The sequence below is a fragment of the Salvelinus fontinalis genome, chromosome 9, assembly GCF_029448725.1.
Source record: "Salvelinus fontinalis isolate EN_2023a chromosome 9, ASM2944872v1, whole genome shotgun sequence".
Taxonomy (NCBI): Eukaryota; Metazoa; Chordata; class Actinopteri; order Salmoniformes; family Salmonidae; genus Salvelinus; species Salvelinus fontinalis.
Window position 1 is genome coordinate 24880672 of NC_074673.1, and position 17576 is coordinate 24898247.

The 17576-nt window shown below is 42.9% G+C and overlaps 1 protein-coding gene across 1 annotated transcript in view; it reads left to right on the plus strand.

Annotated features, from left to right (window-relative positions):
* The window catches only part of LOC129862325 (uncharacterized), a 577333-nt gene that overhangs the window by 97570 nt on the left and 462187 nt on the right, over positions 1–17576 (plus strand). The window contains exon 2 of the mRNA XM_055933839.1: positions 2375–2449. The gene's annotated coding sequence lies outside the window, so the exon portion shown is untranslated. The remainder of the gene's footprint in view (positions 1–2374; positions 2450–17576) is intronic.

Consider the following 17576-nt stretch of genomic DNA (forward strand, 5'->3'; position numbering starts at 1 on the left):
CGGGGCAGCTCGAGCAGGGCAGACATTTGACAAACTAACTTGTTGGGAAGGTGGCATCTTATGACAATGCCACGTTCAAAGTCATTGAGCTCTTCAGTAAGGCCATTCTACTGCCAATGTTTGTCTATGGAGATTGCATGGCGGTGTGCTTGATTTTATGCACCTGTCAGCAACAGTTGTTGCTGAAATAGCTGAATCCACTAATTTGAAGTTGTGTCCACATACCTTTGTATATACAGTGTATCTCTCTTTTATTTTGTAAATCTGTTGTTTATGGCCAGCTTTAAAGTGATGGCATCTGATATCATGTGTCTTTTTACTGCTCTGCTGGGTATTGGATGATTGTGAAGTCAGTTAGTGAATCAATTAAAACATGGCTCTGGGAATCAGAGTCCTGCTAAAGGCAGAGACAATAAGTCACTCCCTGCCTGCTGACTAAGTAGGAATTTACACTGGCAGTGACAGAAATGTCACCCAAATCTGTAGAAAGTGACAGCATCATGCTGTGGGGATGTTTTTCATCGGCAGGGACTGGGAAACTGGTCAGAATTGAAGGAATGATGGATGGTGCTAAATACAGGGTAATTATTGAGGGAAACCTGTTTCAGTCTTCCAGAGATTTAAGACTGGGACGGGGGTTCACCTTCCAGCAGGACAATGCATACTGCTAAAGCAACATTCGAGTCGTTTAAGGAGAAACATTTAAACGGCCTAGTCAAAGCCCAGACCTCAATCCAATTGAGAATCTGTGGTATGACTTAAAGATTGCTGTACACCAGCGGAACCCATCCAACTTGAAGGAGTTGGAGCAGTTTTGACTTGAAGAATGGGCAAAACCCCAGTGGCTAGATGTGCCAAGCTTATAAAGACATACCCCAAGAGACTTGCAGCTGTAATTGCTGCAAAAGGTGGCTCTACAAAGTATTGACTTTGGGGGGTGAATAGTTATGCATGCTCAAGTTTTCCGTTTTTTTGTCTTATTTTTTGTTTGTTTCACAATAAAAATATTTTGCATCTTCAAAGTGCTAGGCATGTTGTGTAAATCAAATGATACAACCCCCCCAAAATCTATTTTAAATCCAGGTTGTAAGGCAACAAAATAGGAAAAATGCCAAGGGAGTGAATACTTTCGCAAGCCACTGTACAACCGACTAGTGCTAGCTAACGTTGCCTACATTAGCAAAAATAATAATACTTTTTTGCAAATTGATACTTGGAGTCAGATATTTATATAATATTGTCCCAAAATGATATCACGAAATGTAACTATCGATTCCCCTCCCCCCCATCACTAGTCCTCGGATAGGTCCTCTTGATTCTGGTTGGTAAACCGATCTAAAAGTCCTCTTGGGAAACCGGTCTAAAAGGACAAGACCCTTCTCAAACTCTTTTCTTGATTGCTTGATCAAGCATTTTCTGCAGCAAGTACTTGACCCCCAAAAATTGCAATTGTTGAGTGTTGTGTTGCGTGAGGCTTGTCTATCACAGAATCAGTAGGCTATTAAACAAACACTCAAACAGGCAACAGAAGCAAGATCTGTCTTATTTCTGTAGATATATTAAATGGATGATTTATTAAGCCAGGCACATTTAACAGTTAGGCTATTGATTACAGACCTAATTAAATTGGGGTTTCTCTCTTTTCTTAGACAATTAAGGCAAGGGCTGTTTTCTCATCTCCTAACTCAACACAAATATGCTGGTTAACTTTGCTATTATGCACATAGTAATATGGTCTAGGAAAAGGCGCCAATTCAACAGTTCACTGATGTTTCAGAACCGCGGACAGCAACCACTATCAAACGTAGGAGAAACCGCATTTGTTATAAAATAATATTATTTTTATTAGTGTTGCAGCATTTCAGTAGCACATGCCTTAGAGTGATGGACTGTGATATCCCCACGGCGTCCACTCAGACAGGCGCGAATCAGACAAGTATGAATCAGACAGGTGTCTTGTACACCATGAATGTTTTCTTTTTTTGCTGCTGCTCGACTAAAGAAATCTTTGTCGACCAACAGCCTATCGACCAAACAATCGACCAGTCGACTAAATGGGGTCAGCCCTAGTATTTGGGCACCGTCCAAATGGCCTTGTGGGGCCCACAGCTGCTCCTCTCTCCCTCTCTTTCTCTCTTGCGTTCTCTCTCTCTCTAGCTCTCTTTCTTGCTCTCTTGCGCTCTTTCTCTCTCGCTCTCTTTCTCTCCGCCTCAGATACTCTATCAAAACAAGCTCTCAAAGGGAGCGCTCAGTTCATTGCAGTGAGGCAGTGAAACACACTCAATACACATTGATGTGATGTATTGTGATGTGTGTTTAATGTGAGTGACTGATGACTGACTGATGTGTGTGTGTCTGCTCTTGTCCCTGTTAGGAAGGTGTGGACAGCAGCCAGCCAGCGTGGAGCAGGGCCAGAGAGAAGACAACCAGTGCTACCTAAGACAGATAGGTGTGGGTTTATGTCCAAATGTGTCCTGTGCTTATGGGTGTGTTGTATATCCAAAGAACATCTCATGGAACCTCCCCCCACACACACACACACACATTCCTTCTCCCTAAACGTATGTCTGTTTGTCGGATGGTCAGACTGATGGTTGTGTGTTTACCCGTGCGAGTCTTCCCCCCAGTCAGTAATGTTGCTTTTCCATAGCGACTTATCCCCACACCAGAGGGGCCGCCAGAGTTTTATGTTAACGTCAGCTCTGGTGCTGTGTTTTCATCAGGCGTGTGACACTAAAGACTTTGGTGAGAAGAATCAACAACCTCTGCATCATTGAAGACTGTTGCTTTTTGCGGTGTTAATGTTCAGTTAGCCATTGATATGTAAATGCAAGCTTTAAAGTACCCAGGGCCTGGCCCCAAGTCAGGGCAGGTCTGACAGAGGCATGGCCCAGTGAAACACGGATGCCAGTTCATGTAGGCCTAGTCTGAGTCTTTTGGGTAAAACATCCGGGTAAATCAGTGTGTGAGCTGTAGCTCCAGGAACATCAGTAGAGCTATGCTAGCTAGCCTATCCCTCAGATCTGCCTTTGTCCTCTTGTCTCCTGTGTCTGGCACAGCCATCAGAGTTAATACAACTCTTCTGTTTACCCAATATCTTTGAAATCAATGGCAGGTTGAATTGGTCAATTGCTGTGCCAGAGTGTTTTTTAGGAAGCAGTGTTTTGTTGGCTTTGATTACCGGGCGGGTGCATGGGTACTGTGGGTACCTTTACACACTGTCAACACACCCACACATAGAGCTCTCCTGAGGGCTTCTTAGCTCTCAGCTCTGCTCCAGGTGGTAATCTAATGAGTCAATGAGATGGAACCTAAGAGTGCTCCGAGTGCTCATGTGTCAACACAACGCTGGCGGTCTGGAGGTGATGCCGGCCTCGGCCACTGGGGGGCAGTGTCATGGTGGTGTATCTGGTGTGACTAGGGCTGCCTGTGAGAAATACCTTGGAGACTTGTTCTAGACTGTCTGTTTTAGGGCCAGTCAAGACTCTTCTCCAGGTGTCTAACAACCATGTAAAGCCAAGGCATGTTTTGTGCCATGCCAATGGAAACTCTCTCTTACCTTACTCATAGTGTTGGGTTAAAAATAGGTAGAAGTACATTGCCACATAGATCTTGATCTTGCATCAATTTTTGTGTCCCCCCTAAAGTTAAGATTTGATACAGTATGTGTTGGAACATCTAAGTGTGCTCCAGGCCCTGCTTAATTTCCCATGTGAGATCAGAACCCTTGGTTCTTGTCTTTTCATCAGCCCTAGCATGGTAGTCTGTGGACTAGTGGAGCTGTTGGAGCAGAGTGTGGAGGTATAGCCAGCGGTGTGTGATATTTCCTACTAGTGAAGAGGGACTCCCTAATCCCATGGAAAACATCACACAGGTTTGGGGTCAATTCAATTTAAGTTTAGGAAGTGACAAATTAATAAATTGAATTGAGAATGATCTGTTATTTTCTGAGGATCTCTCATGAATCGATTAATTGAAGGTCAATTTTCTTCCCAAATGTACTACATTGGTCTGCCCAGCCCTGTCCCTCCCACTACGCTTTAGGGGACATGAGAGATAACAAAGGGATGGTACAGACCTACAGACACACATCACTATGGCCTACATCACTATATAGCCTACTAATTTGTATTTATTGTTTACTTCAGTTTATTTTAGTAAATACTTTCTTAACACCAACTTTTCTTAAAACGGCATTGTTGGTTAAGGGCTTGCAGTATGTTGAAACATAAACACAAACTTGTCTAAGGGAAGTGAAGGGCTTTGAAAAAGGAGGGGGGCTCAACCTTAAACTCAAACCTCAGAGGACTGTTAAATGCTCAAGCTCCAATTTGACAGAGGCTCAAAATTGTTACCAGATATGATATCCTCTGTGGCCCATACTTCAGCTTGTAAATGATAGGCACACAGGACTGGATGAAGGAAAGTAAATACATAATTGAAGAAATTAAAATTGAGGAAAAACCAGGTTACAGATTGGCCCCGGAGGAACGGACTCCCCCCTTGGGCTTGAGAATCAGGATTTCTTCTTTCTATAAACTACTAACAGGTCTGGAGACAGTACAAACCACTGGTCCCATATTCACAAAACATCTCAGAGTAGGAGTGCTAATTTAAGATCAGGTCTCTCCTGTCCATAAAATCTTATTCAATATGATCTAAAAGGCAAACCTGATCCTAGATCAGCACTCCTATTCTGAAAAACTTTATGAATACAGGCCCCTAAGCTGCAAGTGAGATGACTACTACAGCACATAATGCAGAAACAATGTAGGCATTGTCAATCAATTGACTTCTTGGCTTCTCTTCTCGCAGATGTCCACTACTTTGCAAATGTAATCTTATGTGTGATTGAGTGTGTGTGGGTTGAGTGTGTCACAGCTGAGGGTTGCCTGGAGTAATTGTGTTATTGATAGCGGTACTGGACAGGAGGTAGAACCATTAGGGAGCTGGGGCAGCATCTCCAGTGTGGCGTTGGGGATTTGAAAGGGGGCACTTGTTTCTTGTTTTTTCTGTATTAGTATTGTACTGTTAGACATTAAATGCACTGCTGGAGCTAGATACACAATAATTTCACTGCACCTACTTTATCATTTACAAATCAGTGTAAGCAGCAAATTAACTGATTTGGTTTGTTCAGGCTTGGGTTGGGTTCAGCACTCTTCCTCAGTGGAGCATTACCCAAACGCGCAAAGTGATTTATGAGCTGCGTTAATGATGCTGGGAGCGATTCCTTTCTGAGAGCTTATGTCCTACTCTGTGATTGCCACTGTGTGTGTTTTTGTGTGTGTGTATGCGAGAGAAAGGAAGTGTATGACTGTGTGTGTGTGTGTGTGTATATCCAAGCTTGTGTGTATCAGGGTTGGTGTCAATTCCTTTTAAATTCCAGACGATTCAGAAAGAACACTAGAATTGGAATTTAGTTTACCTTCTGAATTGACCTCAACCCTGGTGTGTATGTGTGTGTATTTGTATCTCTCGGAGTGTCTGTGTATGTGTACGTCGAGGGTCAGATCCTTCCGAGTTTCCACCACTGGTACCTGCTCTAGTGTTTCCCTCCTGGTAATGGTATACAGTGGTGTTTGATGGATAGTTGTTTGAGTGATGGATAGTTTTTCTCAGGTTTTTGCCCGCCATATGAGTTATGTTATACTCACAGACATCATTCAAACAGTTTTAGAAACTTCAGTCTTTTCTATCCAAATCTACTAATAATATGCATATATTAGCTTCTGGGCCTGAGTAGCAGAAAGTTTACTCTGGACACGCTTTTCATCCGAACTTGAAAATGCTGCCCCCTATCCCAAACATGTTAAAAGACGTTATGGGAATGATTCAATTAAACAGGGCTGAGAGCCCATGGCTGAAACTGCAATGCCACTATACCCAATGATCCTGCCCTCCAGTGGAGGCTAATGAGAACGGCTCATAATAATGGCCGGAATGGAGCAAATGGAATGCTCCATGTGTTTGATGCATTTGATACAATTCCACTTATTCTGTTCCAGTCATTACCACAAGCCCGTTCTCCCCCCTTAAGGTGCCACCAACCTCCTGTGATGCCCTCTGTCTGATGGGCCAAAAAGTATGGGTTGAGGTAAAGATAACCAGCCTTTATGGCTGGCCCTTAAAGGGAAATGTCACCGCAAGACACTATTTGGGGTGTTTTTCTAGTCTTCCTACATAATTATGAGTGATGAGAGGGTGTTTCAGACATAATTATGCACTATAGCTGTAGTTTTTACATGTTTGCGCTGGGAGAGTTCAACCAATGACATCATTGGTTGATTGAGCCTGCTGTCTGATGATCTAAAAATTAATGGAGTCATGTTTTGTAGCAATTATTGTGGCCTTTGTGTTTCGCTGATTGCACAATCACCCTAGCAGCTAGTAGATATAGTTGTCCTTGTCCAACAGAGCAATTGGAATTGTCTCAACAATGTTCCTATCTGCCAGGACATTGCAGGATATCTAGGTTGACTCATTTTCCCTCGCTTTGTAAAGACTACAGCCTGACGGGAGCCCTTCTTCCTTGTTCCCACCCTCGAAGGCAGTCTTTTCAAAATGGCAGAGGTAGTAGTTTACAGGTTCACGGAAGCTATATAACCATGCACTGTCTATCCGAGATTGCTAAATAATTAGTTACAATGGCTGCTTCTGATGATTCCTCTTCCTCCGTGTTTTTATTTTATTTTACATAGGAACATACGGCCCTATTTATTTGATCCAGAATACACTGAAGAGGAGTTGAAACAGCGAGGGAAAATAATTGCGAGACTAACAAGCAGCGGCGGCGGCAGCCTAGACCAGCTGGGCCAGGACTCAGAAGGGCAAATGAGTAATAAGCAATTTTGCTGTTGTTAGCTAGCTAGCAATATAAGCTCTCTTTTGACACAAAGCAGTGTTGTTCAGTACAGTACAATTGGTGATTGATTTGGACATATCAGGGCTTGCTAGTACCACTGCAAGGCAAGCTAGCCAAGTTTAGCTAGCTGTGTATTTGATATATCTAAAATGTACTATAGTCTAATGTTATAGCTAGCTAACTAGCCTAGCTAGCCTCCCTTTCCTCTCATTAGGAGCAAAACTTGATAAATGTTTTGATGATAATGGCGGAGAGTAACGGAAAGACTATGGCTTTATGACTCATATTAGTTTTGGAGTAACTATACCTGTGTGTTGTAGCTAGCTAGCTAACGTGTGTCTGTAAGACGTCTCATTCTACACCTTGCTGCTACAGTAGAATTCCATCAGTACACAACGATTGCCCATGAATGTGTAATACCGTTTTCGTCTTTCTCTCACAGACAATACCGCTTGTATACAAAGAAGTTGATGACTCAAGGAGATGTGAAAGATCCCATAACAAAATGTGTGTATGTTAAGATACATTTGAGTTTGGTGGAGGAGGAATAATGGTCTTGGGCTGTTTATCATGGTTTGCGCTAGGCCCAAAGAAGGGAATGCTACAGCATTCAATGGCATTCTAGACGATTCTGTGCTTACAACTTTGTGGCAACAGTTTGGGGAAGGCCCTTTCCCTTTTCAACATGACAATGTCCCCATCAACAAAGCGAGGTCCATACAGAAATGGTTTGTCGAGATCGGTGTAGAAGAACTAGACTGGCCTGCACCGAGCCCTGACCTCAACTCCATTGAACACATTTGGGATGAATTGGAACGCCGACTGCGAGGCAAGCCTAATCGTCCAACATCAGTGCCCAACCTCACTAACGCTCGTGGCTGAATGGAAGCAAGTCCCCTGCAGCAAAGATCCAACATCTAGTGGAAATCCTTCCCAGAAGAGTGGAGGCTGTTATAGCAGCAAAGGGGGGACCAACTCCATATCAATGCCCATGAGTTTGGAATGAGATGTTCAACGAGCAGGTGTCCACATACACACCATGAATAAAAGTATGTCAGACATTAACATACCTGTTGTGTAAACTCACCTCAGTTAGACAGACTAATCTATTGTTTTATTGAAACATGTTTACTTGCCAACAAATTAAAGTTGAAATGATACACCAACTCCCTGCATCAATTGTTTTAGCAGTAAGTATAAAGCTAGTTTATCCAAATACATTTAATTAATATCACAATGAATTGATCCAGAAGTTGAAGTCAACACTTTATTGGTTTCTGATGCAGCAGGAATGATTAAGTCACTTGTCAGTACACTTGTAAAAAATATTATATGAAACACCATTATATACTGTACATACGTACAAAAGCGATCACTATCTATACCACAATGCAGTTGTGAGCATACTAAGCATTCTATACTATATTACAACATCAGTCACATTGAATATGGATATTGTGTTGGTTGAATGTTCCAGGCAGGTGAACCTCTTCTTGAGATGAGTAAAGCCAGCTCGTTTAGCAGGCTTTGGCGTTATGGCAACGTTGCCAGGGTTGTTGGGTTGGGGGGCTGAGATTCTGGCTCCTTGTAGACAACCGTCTGGTCCTTTCTGCACTCCACAGCCAGGCGGACAAGCCTCTTGTACTCTTTCTTTACCACCCACTGCTTCGACCTCTTGCACAATAAGGATTAGCAACAATAGTGGACTTGCGGTTAGCCTTCAAAATAAAAGTAGGGCATAATTCCACTATTTGTATTCACTGTCAATGGCAAACTGCAAATTCCACTATTGTGCCTAATCCTTATTGTGGCTAGCTTCACAACACATGGTCCGGTCGAGCCTCACTAGCCAGATGAAGCTAGCTGGCTGCTTATAACTTTAGCTTTGGGCAACAGTGTTAAGTAGCTGGCTAGCTATTTATCTTCATGAACTGAAGTTCAATTTCAATAGGCGAACAACAAGTGGCAACCTAGCTAATACTTACAAGGATTCCTAAATCATTGCTAAGAATAATAAAAATGACTGCAGTTTTTACAGGTCATTGTTTTCAGGCTGGTTGTAATTGGTGCTAGCTACGTAACAAGGTAAAGCTAGCTACCCCAGAAGTTGCGGTCGAACAAAGGATGCTTTATTACCAATGCGGTATTGTAAACACTGTTAAGCGGACCGACCCCCGGGGAACCCAAGAGCAGACTCAGATGAGGAAACAGGGATGAATGAACCAAAATATTTATTGTTACACAGAGAGATATGGAGTGCAGATCCGGGAAAGCTCGGATGAGTTGCAGAAAAACCAGATGTGGAGACAGAGGTTGGAGTTGGCTGAGTAGAACAGGGTAAACAGATCCTGAGGGGAATCCAAGGTAGTGATGGTGAGTAAAATACAGAGGTAGGTAGTTGGGTGGTGAAATGTGGAACAGGAGACAGGAGCCAGAGACAGAGCGGTAATGAGCAGAGATTACAATCTGTCAGAGTGGAAGTGGCAGGACTGAGTATTTGTAGAGGTCTTGATTATGGAACGAGTTGCAGCTGGAAGGGATTTGCACTGACTCCAGCACACCTGTCTCCAACCACACAATCACACAGAGGGAGAGAGAGTACTGGGGGAGTAACTGCAGGTTAAGAAGACACCGGATGAACACCAGAGGGAGTAGCAGGAGCAGATGTGACATTGTTTGTGGCCGGTGTTTGATTGTTTGCAGACTTTTCTGTACAGCTTTGACAGCGCTACTGTATCTTTTTTTGACACACAAAGACCCAAACAGAGTTCCATAGCATGTATGTCATGAAGCTAATAGCAGTGACGTTATTACTGTGTAACTCTGGTAGGGCAACGTCTGAAAAATAGCTCACTTGGTAATGCTCTACCAGTCGGTGAAAGCCAACATCACCCACAACAGAGAAGGGTTGATTGTCAAGGGCATTGAATTCCATTAGCTTGGCTTTAATGGATTTTGCCTTTGAATTGTCTTACTCTTTCAAATGACTGCTCGACTTGTTGACGGCTCGATCCACATAGCAGATATTGTGGAATAAGTTAGGAATGCTGTGTTGGACGTGTAGCGCAACATTTTACGTGGCGTCATTACGTCACGTTATATAGGTATGCACGGTAGCTTTGACGTCGGTTTTTAACATCGCCGTTAAACTAGACATCGGGCCGATACCGATGTTGGCATTTTTAGATAATATCGACCGATTCCGATATGTTCACCGATATATCGTGCATCCCTATAACAACACATCCGCCACGCTGATCCTCAACACGGCGGCCCCTTAGGGGTGCGTGCTCAGTCCCCTCCTGTACTCCCTGTTCACTCATGACTGCACGGCCAGGCACGACTCCAACACCATCATTAAGTTTGCCGATGACACAACAGTGATCACCAACAACGACGAGACAGCCTATAAGGAGGAGGTCAGAGACCTGACCGTGTGGTGCAAGGACAACAACCTCTCCCTCAACGATATCAAAACAAAGGAGATGATTGTGGACTACAGGAAAAGGAGGACCGAGCACGCCCCTGTTCTCATCGACGGGGCTGTAGTGAGGCAGGTTAAGAGGTTTAAATTCTTTGGCATCCACATCACCAACAAACTAACATGGTCCAAGCACACCAAGACAGTCGTGAAGAGGGCACGACAAAACCTATTCCCCTCAGGAGACTGAAAAGGTTTGGCATGGGTCCTTAGATCCTCAAAAGGTTGTACAGCTGCACCATCGAGAGCATCCTGACGGGTTGCATCACTGCCTGATGTCGGTGTCAGAGGAAGACCCTACAAATTGTCACAGACTCCAGCCACTGTAGTCATAGACTGTTCTCTCTGCCACCGCACGCCAAGCGGTACCGGAGCGCCAAGTCTAGGTCCAAGAGGCGTCTAAACAGTTTCTACCCCCAAGCCATAAGACTCCTGAACATCTAATCAAATGGCTAACCAGACTATCTGCATTGCCCCCCCCCCCACTATATGACCTCAATTATCCTCAACACCGGTGCCCTTGCAAATTGAATCTGTACCGGTACCCCATGTATATAGCCCCGCAATTGTTATTTACTGCTGCTCTTTAATTATTTGTTATTCTTATCTCTTACTTTTTTTTGTATTTTCTTAAAACTGCGTTGTTGGTTAAGGTTGTTACAACAGCATTGTTACTAGAGGTCGACCAATTATGATTTTTCAACACTGATACTGATTATTGGAGGACCAAAAAAAGCCGATATCGATTAATCGGACGATTTTTAAATGTATTTTTAATAATGACAATTACAATAATACTGAACGAACACTTATTTTAACTTAATATAATACATAAATAAAATCAATTTAGCCTCAAATAAATAATGAAACATTTTCAATTTGGTTTAAATAACGCGAAAATAAAGTGTTGGAGAAGAAAGTAAAAGTGCAATATGTGCCATGTAAGAAAGCTAACGTTAAAGTTCCTTGCTCAGAACATGAGAACATATGAAAGCTGGTGGTTCCTTTTAACATGAGTCTTCAATATTCCCAGGTAAGAAGTTTTAGGTTGTAGTTATTATAGGAATTATAGGACTATTTCTCTCTATACGATTTGTATTTCATATACCTTTGACTATTTGATGTTCTTATCGGCACTTTAGTATTGCCAGTGTAACAGTATAGCTTCCATCCCTCTCCTCGCCGCTACCTGGGCTCGAACCAGGAACACATCGACAACAGCCACCCTCGAAGCAGCGTTACCCATGCAGAGCAAGGGGAACATCTACTCCAAGTCTCAGAGCGAGTGACGTTTGAAACGCTATTAGAGCGCACCCCGCTAACTAGCTAGCCATTTCACATCGGTTACACCAGCCTAATCTCGGGAGATGATAGGCTTGAAGTCATAAACAGCAGAGCTGCTGGCAAAACGCACGAAAGTGCTCTTTGAATGAATGCTTACGAGCCTGCTGGTGCCTACCATCGCTCAGTCAGACTGCTCTATCAAATCATAGACTTAATTATAACATAATAACACACAGAAATACGAGCCTTAGGTCATTAATATGGTTGAATCCGAAAACGATCATCTCGAAAACAAAACGTTTATTCTTTCAGTGAAATACAGAACCGTTACATAATTATTTTTAACGGGTGGCATCCATACGTCTAAATATTCCTGTTACATTGCACAACCTTCAATATTATGTCATAATTACGTACAATTCTGGCAAATTAGTTCGCAATGAGCCAGGCGGCCCAAACTGTTGCATATACTCTGACTCTGCGTGCAATGAACACAAGAGAAGTGACACAATTTCACCTGATTAATATTGCCTGCTAACCTGGATTTCTTTTAGCTAAATATGCAGGTTTAAAAATATATACTTCTGTGTATTGATTTTAAGAACAGCATTGATGTTTATTGTTAGGTACACGTTGGAGCAACGACAGTCCTTTTTCGCGAATGCGCACTGCATCAATTATATGCAACGCAGGACACACTAGTAATATCATCAACCATGTGTAGTTATAACTAGTGATTATGATTGATTGATTGATTGTTTTTTATAAGTTAAGTTTAATGCTAGCAAGCAACTTACCTTGGCTTCTTACTGCATTCGCGTAACAGGCAGGCTCCTCGTCAGGCAGGTGGTTAGAGCGTTGGACTAGTTAACCGTAAGATTGCAAGATTGAATCCCTGAGCTGACAAGGTAAAAATCTGTCGTTCTGCCCCTGAACAAGGCAGTTAACCCACCGTTCCTAGGCCGTCATTGAAAATAAGAATGTGTTCTTAACTGACTTGCCTAGATAAATAAAGGTGTAACAAAAAAAAAAGGTAAAAAATAAATAAATCTGCAACATCGGTGTCCAAAATTACCGATTTCCGATTGTTATGAAAACTTGAAATCTGCCCTAATTAATCGGCCATTCCGATTAATCGGTCGACCTCTAATTGTTACAGCACTGCATTGTTACTACAGCTTGAAAGTAAGCATTTCACTGTAAGGTCTACTACACCTGTTGTATTTGGCGCATGTGACCAATGACTTTTGATTTGAAGGTCATTGTCATCAGTAGCAGGGTTAGTCTGTAGGACACACAGTAGTCAGTGATTAGACAACATTTTACTACTTTGTCCCCATCAATACACAATCAAACAAGGTACTATATCTACCCACCCCCCTCATGTCAATAGATCATGCATACTAACCATCACACACAATACCCACCCCCAACAGACACCAGTCAGTCACCCACACCATCGCCTCCCTACTAATAACTACATTTCTCCGATGTAGACTTCAAGCCTTACATGAACAATCAACTAAGCCTCCATAATACAGAGAAAACTACAGTAGAAGTTGTAGCCTACTTGTAAACACACTAACTATGACAACAAGACAGTCCATTTTTATGCCTAGCTCCAGTATATTTATTTGCTCATCATGGGAAATATTTAGTAGACTTTTGTATGATTTTAGAAGGTGACTTACACTAGTTCCTGGTGCTTATGTAACGGATGTGAAATGGCTAGCTAGTTAGCGGGTGCGCGCTAGTAGCATTTCAATCATTTACGTCACTTGCTCTGAGACTTAAGTAGTGTTGCCCCTTGCTTTGCAAGGGCCGCGGCTTTTGTGGAGCGATGGGTAACGACGCTTCATGGGTGACTGCTGATGTGTGCAGAGGGTCCCTGGTTCGCGCCCGTGTCGGGGCGAGGGGACGACGTAAAGTTACTACTGTTACACTTATGTTGACGCCTCTACCTATGTTGATGGAATCGGACTCTAAATAGAACACATAGTCACGTTAGCCTCCGGTAGTTAGTTTGGTTACGTTAGCTAACCGTTAGCTATTAAGCTAGCTAACGAAGCTAATGTTAGCTTGAAAAGTTACAAATCACATCGCCAGATAGCAGCTGGCTAATTACATGCTTTGGAATGTCTAGCCAGCATATTATGAAAGCTAGCTAGCTATATTTTAGTTTAGATAAACAAATGTAGTTTGTTAGCTAGGTAACGTTAGCTCAGCTTGACTTATTTTCTGCTGCTCTGATGTTGGCTGATCTGATGCCTTCCTCTTTGAAGTGAAGGGGAAAATCGATGGACATTCAATGACATGGCAACCCCATCAGTTGAGACTTGAGTTCCGTTTCGAAATCCGCTGGCTACAGACACAGGCATTTGGTTATTTCTCACAACTGGATACGCCTCCACTTAGCGGTACTGCGTCCTGAAATAAATATAAATTCTGGATTGTGGTTTGCTTACAACCAGGAAATGTAGCTGGCCCCTTTCTATCCGTGAGATCGTATTTGCGTTTAGTGAGGAAATTCTAACTTTTTATGACACATATAATATAATAATTTCATATAAATGGACATATATAGTAAAATTGAGCAGTGGTGAAATTTCCCTTTAAAGAGAGAGCTGACCCAAGACTGAACCCAGACATGTAAAAAGCTGCAAAACACCTCATCTTGTGTTTTCTCTGCATGTGATTGGCCCTGGTGTTTCCCAGGGCTGTGCTCTGTGCGTTGCTATTAGTGACAAACCTGCTTATCTTGGGTGGGGTTGGACATTCCTGTCTTTTGGGTTTGGACAGGTCTGTTCTCCTTCCTTCTGCTGCAGGAGCCCAGGGTGGAGCCTTGCCAGGGCCAAAGGCACATGCTGCAACTACAGCTCTGTGTGTAAAGGCTGAGCATCAAAGTGAGTGAGTGAGTGAGTGAGTATATTTGTGTGAGAGCATTTGGGTCTTTGAATGCGTGTACATATTTGCGTGCTTAACTGTATGCCTTTTCATGTACCGTTTTGCATCTCAGTCCATTTTTCTTAGCATGTGTGTATGTTAAGATGCATTTGAGTCTTTGTGAGTATGCAAACGAGTACAGGGTACAGGGTTTGTATGTGAGTGAGCAGCAGGTGTGTACCACAACTTTTAGTTTGTGTTGTAGTGTGTATGTGTGCGAGTGTGTCTTCTGTATGTGTCATCCACCAAAAGCATTTGAGCTCGTAACAATAACACGTCCACTTCCTCCCCCTGATATCGCTGTGGTAACAGTCGAGGGATTGTAGACGGGACAGACCGTATCAGTTCAGATCAGCAGCCTTTGTTGTGTTTTGGATTGACTTGTCAGGACTGCAGCTGAGAATATTTCCTCTCCCGACACTTTTATCAGAGTTCTACTTTCCTCACACGGAATCTAAAAATAATGTCTAACTCCCATCTGTAATTTGAAGCTGAAAATTCTGACTTATTACATTTAACAGCTTCTAGCACAATTAATACGTTTTGGTAAGTTTACTTTGAAAGTTCCTGTTCCGACCTGCAAAATAAAGTTCTGATCCGGTTTGAACCCCCAAAAAGTACAGGTTTATGTAGTTCCTTTCTGTTCCTTTTTAAACCTAGAAAATAAACCTCACCACTCAGTGCGGATAGAGCAGCTTGCTATGGAGCGGGCAAGCTGTAGTTTTTTACATGCACGATGGATAGACAAGTGTAGGGCTTGAAATGTGACTGAAATTTTACGGGTGGGGAGAGAGCGAGAGAGGGTGGAGGAGGACGCTTGGCCTCAAGCACTGGGCATCTTGTTATGACATGCATTATCTGAATTAGGCCCACAGAATTAATCCTACTGAGGAGAGGCTTCTATGGAGGAACTTTGAATGTCTTTGAACTTCCGATAGTAAGCTTAACGTGGGACCAGAGCTAGCTAATTAGCTAACAAGCTTGTGTGTGCAGAGCGGCACCAGAATTAAAATGAAAAACACGTCTTACCGTAAACTTTTGAAAAAGTTAAATAAATAAATTATTCTCAAATTAAAAATCTCTCCCTATTTTTTGAATCACGCTTGTAACATCAGTAGGCTACAGTAGCCTAAGCTTCAGAGGGGGATGTGCAGGTAGCCTACACATGCAAACACACTGGCACATAGTTTCAGCTGGCAGGCAGACACCGGAATAAGTTTTGAAGTGATAGAGTGAGGGCTTTGCATTGGCGCTTTGTTGCATTTTTTGTATGACTGAAAAAGTGCCCAGAGCATAAAATAACATTATTAACCGGTTTTAGTTGATATCTCTTGCGGTTTGAAGTAGTGTGGACTTGGTGTTCTGTCATTGCTTCAAAGTGTCGAGTGCCTTTTTACCTCGGCACAAACAAACACCTTTGCTAAAATTAAAAGGGCATTGCTGAAATATTTTGGCATTTCTGTCCCTTCAGCAAGTGGATATAATTATTCTGACATAGTATAGAATAAAGTTAAATAATCACACAGTGCATGAACTTGGGCATCAGTATGAAGAATGACGACTGGAGTTTTGCCTGACCAAGAAACAATCAAGGCCCTAGTAAATAATAGGTTATAAGAACGGCAGAGAAAAATATACATTGTAGACTAGATCAGGAGGGAATTCCACTACATTGTTGCTAATGCTGTGAAACGCTTGTCTGGGATTGGATCACTCGTCAGAAGGATTTCGTTCACAACACCCAGCCTCTGATAAGGCCTTTTTAGCCTGACTGTTTATGAGAACGTGGGCTGATTTTATGCCTTTAAATGAAAGTGGTGGACTGGCAAGTGCTCATCTCATCTGTGGTTAAGTAGAGAGAGGTACCACTCTGCTCTAGCACTTAGTCTGACTGTTCCAAGCCCCCCATTCACCCACCCACCCACCCACCGTCTAGACGGGATAAACACCTGTGTTTATAAACCCGCCGATTGACATACACACCTGACTGTGGTTGAAGTAGAGGGGTTGAGTCAGATGATCATAATGCCTAGTTAAATAAAGGTTAAATAAAAAAAATACATGAAAAATGATTGACAGGTGGTGCTGCTTTAATGAGGGAGGGGAATGGGAGGGGTAGGGGGGAGGGATGATCGAAGGGGAGGATTAGCCAATCAGGCATGAGGAAGAGCACCTGCAGAGAGATGAATATAGTAGCAGCTACCACCTGCTCAAGCTGTTGGAGAATGATCAACGTGACTGCTGCTCATACATATCAAATGGGATTGGTAACAATAGTGTGTGCGTGAGTGCGTGTGCGTTTATAGATGTGCGTGTGTGCGTGCATAGATGTGTGTTTGGGGGTGCGTGCGTGGATGTGTGCATTCCTGTTTGTGTGATATTATGTATGTGTGAAAATGTGCGTGTGTTTGAGTGTGGTACAGTGATGAAATAAGCATTTGTCGCAGCGGTGCTTCTGGTTCCCCAGCCAACAATAAGAACCCTAACAGGGCCAATGAATCATGTTGTTTGGAGAGAGAGAGGAGATAACAAAGGCCATGGTGTTTTGATTTTTTTTCTGCGATCTGTCTCTATCTGGGTCTGCTGTGGGGTATGTGTGAACTGACTGAAGTTTCCTAGGCAGAGACGGCTTGATGATGAGAGCGATTATAAATCTGTTGACATGTTTGTGCTTCCAGCTGGGGCTTAATAGCGTGACTGGGGCCAACTTCTCAGGGCATCATGGAAACCCCATCAGAGGGTTGGAGCTAGATGACAAAGTGACAAGGCTGTCATGGTATTACACACACACACACACTGTCTCTTTTCATTATGTCATCACTTTCTCACGACTGAGCAGAGATACTCTGGAGTGATAGCAAAGTGGAAAGTTGCAAAGCACCCTGCCAATTTTAGGAGGGGACTGTTTGACGAAACAAATGGCGATACAAGTCAAACCTTAGGAGGCACCTTCATCATGAATAAAGCACAAACATTGTATAGCAATCTGAAAACGCTTTGAGG